This window comes from Triticum aestivum, chromosome 1B (genome assembly GCF_018294505.1).
Source record: "Triticum aestivum cultivar Chinese Spring chromosome 1B, IWGSC CS RefSeq v2.1, whole genome shotgun sequence".
Taxonomy (NCBI): domain Eukaryota; kingdom Viridiplantae; phylum Streptophyta; class Magnoliopsida; order Poales; family Poaceae; genus Triticum; species Triticum aestivum.
The window spans coordinates 633,365,269-633,371,597 of NC_057795.1; the positions used below are offsets into that span (position 1 = coordinate 633,365,269).

The window sequence follows — 6,329 nt, forward strand, 5'->3', positions numbered from 1 at the left end:
CCTCATGTAATTGGGCTGTGGGCCGACACGACCGAGCCAGCAGTCACTGTCAATTGCCCCCTCATCATCTGGGTTACAATTTCGCGCCACCGAACTCGGCGAGCACTCTGTGAAGTTTCGATATAATAAACTGGTCGTAATGCTAGTAAACTCCCGAGGTGGGACTATCCCAGCGTCAAGGCTTGAGAGCGCACATTCCCAGTGCTACCGGGCCTGAGCATGGGCCGTCGTCGAAAGATTCTTCCCTGACCTCGCCTCCGAGCACCGGCCGAAACCCCTTCTCCCGCCCTTCTTCCGGCGATGTGCAGCTCGACGGCGACCCCTCCCCTTTCCCTGGGCAAGAGGCTTCATTCCGGCAGAGGATCCCTTGCTAGAGCCTCCAAGACTCGGGAGCCAACTCTCTTGCTAGTATATATAACAGATTTGCACATGCAGTACTTTTTAAATCAGTGTCTTGTGTTTGCATCTTTGTTGGTTGCTACGTGCGTGTGCGAGTGCAACTCCGTCAAAGCATTTCTACTTTGCTTGGACGAGGTGCATTATTGCCTGCCCGGAGCATTTCTACGGCATTGGGTTCAGAGTTCAGACTGTCGGAAAAAGCTTTGTTCTTCAGTCAGGCTTATCCACAGCGTGTACCATGCCAAATTCACCAAGCTGCTCCATCTGGGCCTTCGAATGATGCAACACGGCCCCTCTACCTGATAATTCAGTTTGGTTAGATTTTCTATGGTGGAACCTGCCCATCCAGTTTAAGCCTTAGACTTGGCACTGATTCTTATATTTTTCAAGATTTATTTCAGACCTTTCGGCGATGTTTGGGAGGAGACATTCCCATAGATGCCTGTTGTGACTTTGTCAATCTCAAAATTTTGTACCAGATGATTGTAGCCATTAAACAGGAGTCAACACTGAAACAACGCACTGGCCGCTCCCCGCGTCACATTCATGATGGCCTAGAGCGGACGCGACTGTTCACTGGGGTCGGCATTGAAACGACACATGGCTGAGAGCGCCACCCGCTCCGTGTCCTGGTCTCCGTGCAAGTTCAATGTCGGAGAGATGTGACTGGATGGGCCGGGACAGCTATGTACCACATTCACACTGGCTGCCCATTCGTCCGCTTGCCGACATTAAACATGCATGGTGGCTGAGAAACCCAGAGGCACCCGCATTGAAATAACCACCGCTTGGTCTAGACTCTAGACAATGCCGCTATTTATATATGGACACACCCGACACGATCCCCACCGCACCACCCCCACTCCCGTTCCGCCTAGGCACCACCTCCCGCCATGACTGCGATCTCTAGAGCGATGTGGGAGAGCCTCTGATCAGAACAGAAGCATGAGCTAGCCGGTCTTCTGGTCGGTTGGCAGGCCAGTCGTGCCAACGGATTGAGGCCGGCATGCCGTCGGGCTCCCCGAAGGTGAGCAACGACGACTCAATGATGGAGGAGGCCTCCGACGATGAGCCGGAGCCCCTGCCGGCTCCAGTCCAGTACCATGGAGCAGGCGCATGCCGTCATGATGAAGAAGCCGACGGTGCCGCCGATGTCGGAGTTTCGACTGAAGCAGGAGGAGCAGTGCTACAACCTCGCCCTCCTCGCATATCATTGGCTCACGGAGGCCAAATCTATGGCTAGTTTGCAAGCGCGGAGGCCGCGACGGCCATGGCTTCGGAGGACCCGAACTTCGTCGAGGAGCAGCGGACGCTCTACGAGGCTCCACGCAAGGCTCACGCGGCAGAGTCAAACGCAGTGATCGCAGGTGGGAACACCGACAGCTACGTATTGTTCGTGCCAGCAGCTGCGTGTCGTTCACACCATTAAGACCTCAAGGCCTGCTCATCCACACGTCCATCGTGAACCTCACCTCTATCTGTGACGTCCAGGCTGCGGACTTCGATGAAAAAGAGTCAGACATGGGAGACCGAGGCATCTGTGTCCCATGTCTTACTCTTCCTCGCTAGCCGTCTGTGGCTTCACTTACCAGGGCTCACGGCCAAGGAAGATGCCTGACATGGGAACAGCGTGGATTTGGAGCATGGAAGCCAGCGAAGACTTAGACTAGTCATGAAGAGCGTTCATTTGTTTAAATTCTGTTCCAAATGTTTGCAAACATTTGAGGTACACGTATGCAGATGAATACAATGTCTGTTTGAGGAGTCCACGCTTGAAGATGCCTAATACTTTCAACAAATAGTCAGTTCACGCTCTAATTGCTTTGGTAGGATCGGAGCGAGCAAACACAAGGACCCATAGGTTTGTAGATTATTTGATTGACATCTCCAGCACACGCGCTCTATACTTTTGTTTTTTCTATAGTGAACTTTATATTTCAATGGTATAAATAATATTTTTACAACTTCGACCACGCGCTTAGCTGAACTCAGCGGTGGCGAAAATGCATAATTAGGTGTAATTAGTATATTATCAATTATGATCGATGATTTCTCCTATACATGGACATAGTTAGCACATCACTGATACTTGGTTTGTGTGGGTTTGTGGTGGCTTAGACGAAGTGCTTTCACTACAGAAAAAAAAAATGAAGCCGAGTATGAAATATACTCGGCAAAGAGCATTTTAACCACGGCAAAGTGTAAGTCAAAGTCAGGTGTTATACTAAATTTAATATACTCGGCTTCATATGTTTGGGCTTATATTAGATGCTATAAGCCAAGTGTGGGTACTCGATTTATAGGTAAGCCGAATATAAAAGGATGGCACCCGACAAAAAAAGTGGGCACACGTGCCACATGTCCCACATGTAAGCTGGGTGTCTGTCTACGCCGTGTGGACACACGATTTACATGTAAGTCATGTATTAGGCTTAAGCCGTGTGCTCATCCGTTGCTCGAAACTGGTGGATCGAAAGGGTGATGAAAACTAGTCCAGACAGAATGGACGAGAATCTTTTTTTTTATTTTTTTTTATTTTTACTACTAATAAACAAACAAACATATTCATTGCTACACGCACCCCATCTAACATACACAAAACAACCCGAAAGAATTAGAGCCACACAATCAAACCCACTCAATTAAATCTGACCGTCAAATAACAATAACTCTCGCCAAAAGTACATCAAGCAGTTTCAGATGGCGGACGAAAACTCTGCCACAAAAGGTTCGTTCGGCAACCACGTAATCCCACCTCAATTAGCGCTAACCTCTCACCTCAATTAGCGTCCCAGCCCACTTCCTTCGCAATGACCCTGATTGGCCTTGGCTTTGCCCTCATCCGCCCTAGCCCTCCCGTTCACTTTGCATGACCCCAAACCCAACCCCGCCGCGCCGCGCGCAACAGTACAACCCCGTCATCCACGGCAAGAGGAAGATCAGCAGCCAGGAGGCCACGGCGGCGGCACCCGACGAGGGGGGCGTTCCAGGAGGTGGATCCGATGGGGCGGTTCGGGCGGTATGCGGCCGTGCTCGGCTCGACTCCGTCAAGAATGTCTATCGCGGTTCGACCAGGAGGAGGGCATCGAGGTGGCGAGGAACCGGCTGCGCCTGCACAGCCCGCCATGGTCGATCGCCATCACGCCGAGGTGCGCCGCCTTCGCTCCCTCCACCACGACCACATCGTCGGCTTCCACAAGGTCTGGCTCGATTGCGACGCCGGCATGCTCAAGTTCATCACCGAGGTCTGCAACTCAGGGAGCTTCCGCGAGTACCGCGACCGCCACAAGCACGTCTCCGTCAAGGCGCTCAAGAAGTGGGCGCGCCAGATCCTCGAGGGCCTCCACATCCACGACCTCTGCATCATCCACCGCGACCTTAATTGCAGCAACGTCTTCTTCAACTGCAAGTCCGGCCATGTAATACCTGCGCCCATCAATCAATCTTGCTTGCCTACCTAATTGCCTCTCCTCGCACACTTCTTCAATTGTTAAACAATTAAATATCTGCAATTCCAAAAAAAATGTAATTAGAACTGCGTTAAGCTGAACTCTCTCGCCTAATTTATTTAATATTTTCTAGAAAAGAATTTCATTTTATTGTGCCCATATTTTAACCCTTCTAACTGGAAATACTCATGCGTGTCTTCTGTTTAATTAGATTCTGAATTTGGAATAAAGATAAATTTTACCAACTAATTTCTTGATACTATTCAGGGCAATTTTTTTCCTTAATACTACTAATCTAGAAGTTTCGCCTAAATAGGTAACTGGGGATAGACTGTAGTACAAGATGTTGTTTAGTTAAGGTCTGTTGATCTGAAGGAAAAACACAACTGATGCGTTCAGACGCACTTTGTTTCAATTTGAAACATAGCTTAGTCGCACTAAAATTTGTTACGCCAACTTCTTCAGTACACACCTGTTGTTTGCTTGCTGCACCTGGATCTACGATTCTACACCGATTGAGCACTACCTGTTAGCTGTTGCTTTCATGTTTCTGTTGGAACGGAGTCTGCTTTCATGATCCTGCTCGTCATCTCTATGTCTGCCAGGACGGTGTTGGCCTTGCGGTTGAAGTCCAACACCTAGACGACATAAAAAGAAAAGGTAATAAGTACGTGCTGTGCTAAATGAAGTGCTTGGGAACGTCACTGATAAGGATGGGCAAGCTCAAAACAATGAGGTTAGGATGTGCTTACCAACTTAACAAGAGAATGTGCAGGTTATCAATGGCAAACCACGAGATTCGATATCAGGATTACAAGTCACACATGCGCTTGGACACCTTCAGATTACAATCAGAAACCCTTGTATTTATGAACATGCACATATTGAATCCAAAGTAATGTTTTTTACCACCCATGTGTTCATGTATCAGATTACAAAGAATGATGACCTGAAGAGCTCCAGGAAGTCAGTTCTGCAACTTTTTGTTTTGTGAAAGTGTTATGGAACTTTTTTAACTGTGTGTCATGGAAAATGTAGGGACTCATGCTGCTATAAAACTAAACAATGATAGATGTTTCACTGGGAAGCCATCTGAGCAAGACAATTGTCTTGAACAAACAACTATGCATCTAGCCAGGCCAGTGGCGTCAGCAAGGCGGACGACTGCAGTGGTGTGGAGGTGCGATCTATCAGGTATCTCACTCTGTTTGTGGTCAATTTTTTTGGTTCATGAATTCAAAAAAAGCATGAAGAGATGAAGATACTGGCGTTAAGGAACCATGATATGACAGCAGTCTGATATGGAGCTTAAGAAACTTGAGGTATATATATGGTTTCCACATATCTACTGATGAACAATTGACCACCGTAATTATATACTAATGCAGCTGCTGCAAGCTTTATTTTTTATTTAATATCTTTCATTGTGACGACCTCTAAGATTTTCAGCCATCTCTGTAATCTGTATAGGTACTATAGGGAACTAAGTTTTAGTTATTGGAGTTGTCCCTTTTACTTTTCTACTCATAGACTGTTGCTAATTTGGAGTAAGTATAGTAAATCTACTGAATTGGAGGTCTTTATTATGTAGCCATGTTTCTTCATGCTAGCATTTGTCCATGTTTCTCTTCTATTTCCATCATTGAGAAGTTAAGATGTTAGTTTGGACGATATTAATTCTGATGCTGGTTAATTAGAGTAGGATATTATGATGGTTGTTGACCGTGTCCAGGCTAGAGTTTCATTGGAAAATATACATTAGAACTACCAGCTATGATGCTAGACGATGATAATGTTTTGCTCCATTTGATGCGAGATGAGCTATTCAGGGTGCTTGATCTACAAGGTTAAGATGCTAGATTATGAAAATGATTCTTTTGAAGATAAAAGTACACCAGACATTCTCTCCTAACAATTAGAACAACCACAGTACCAGACATTTATTCAGTTCAAGTTCAATTTGTTAGTGGTATTATTGTTTGTACTGTTTTTGTCCGTGATGATTACCGTTGATTTAGAAGTTTTGTATTTAATTTTGTGATATTTTCCCAAGTCACCACAAGTTTGGTCTGGCCAATTGACATTGATTGTTTTCTGTTCAGTCATCTCTTTAACTCATGCAGATTATATATATGTGTCTCATCATCACATCAATTGCCAAGTCTACTGATGTGTATTCTTGTCCGGGTTGGACCAAACTGAATGTAGATGTTGAGGTTGATGATACTACAACGGCTCGATCATTGTTTCTCCGTAGTCATTCAGGCATGTTTTGAAAAGGAAAGAGAATCATGCAGGTGGCGGCGGAGTTGAGCATGCTTCTCCATGGCCAATATACTTCATGTCTTGCACAATGTTCTCTTGGAATCGGCAGTGAAGTGATTATTGAACTGATTTTCTTGCTTGCGGACAAGCTTATCTATTGAGCTACTCTTTAGTGTAAGCTAATATGGTCAAATATTATTTTTTGATAAATCAAGG

At 46.1% G+C, this 6,329-nt stretch overlaps 1 pseudogene; it reads left to right on the forward strand.

The window, feature by feature from the left end:
- Positions 1-3,207: 3,207 nt before the first annotated feature.
- On the forward strand, positions 3,208-5,949 carry LOC123097642 (probable serine/threonine-protein kinase WNK5; annotated as a pseudogene).
- Positions 5,950-6,329: the final 380 nt, after the last annotated feature.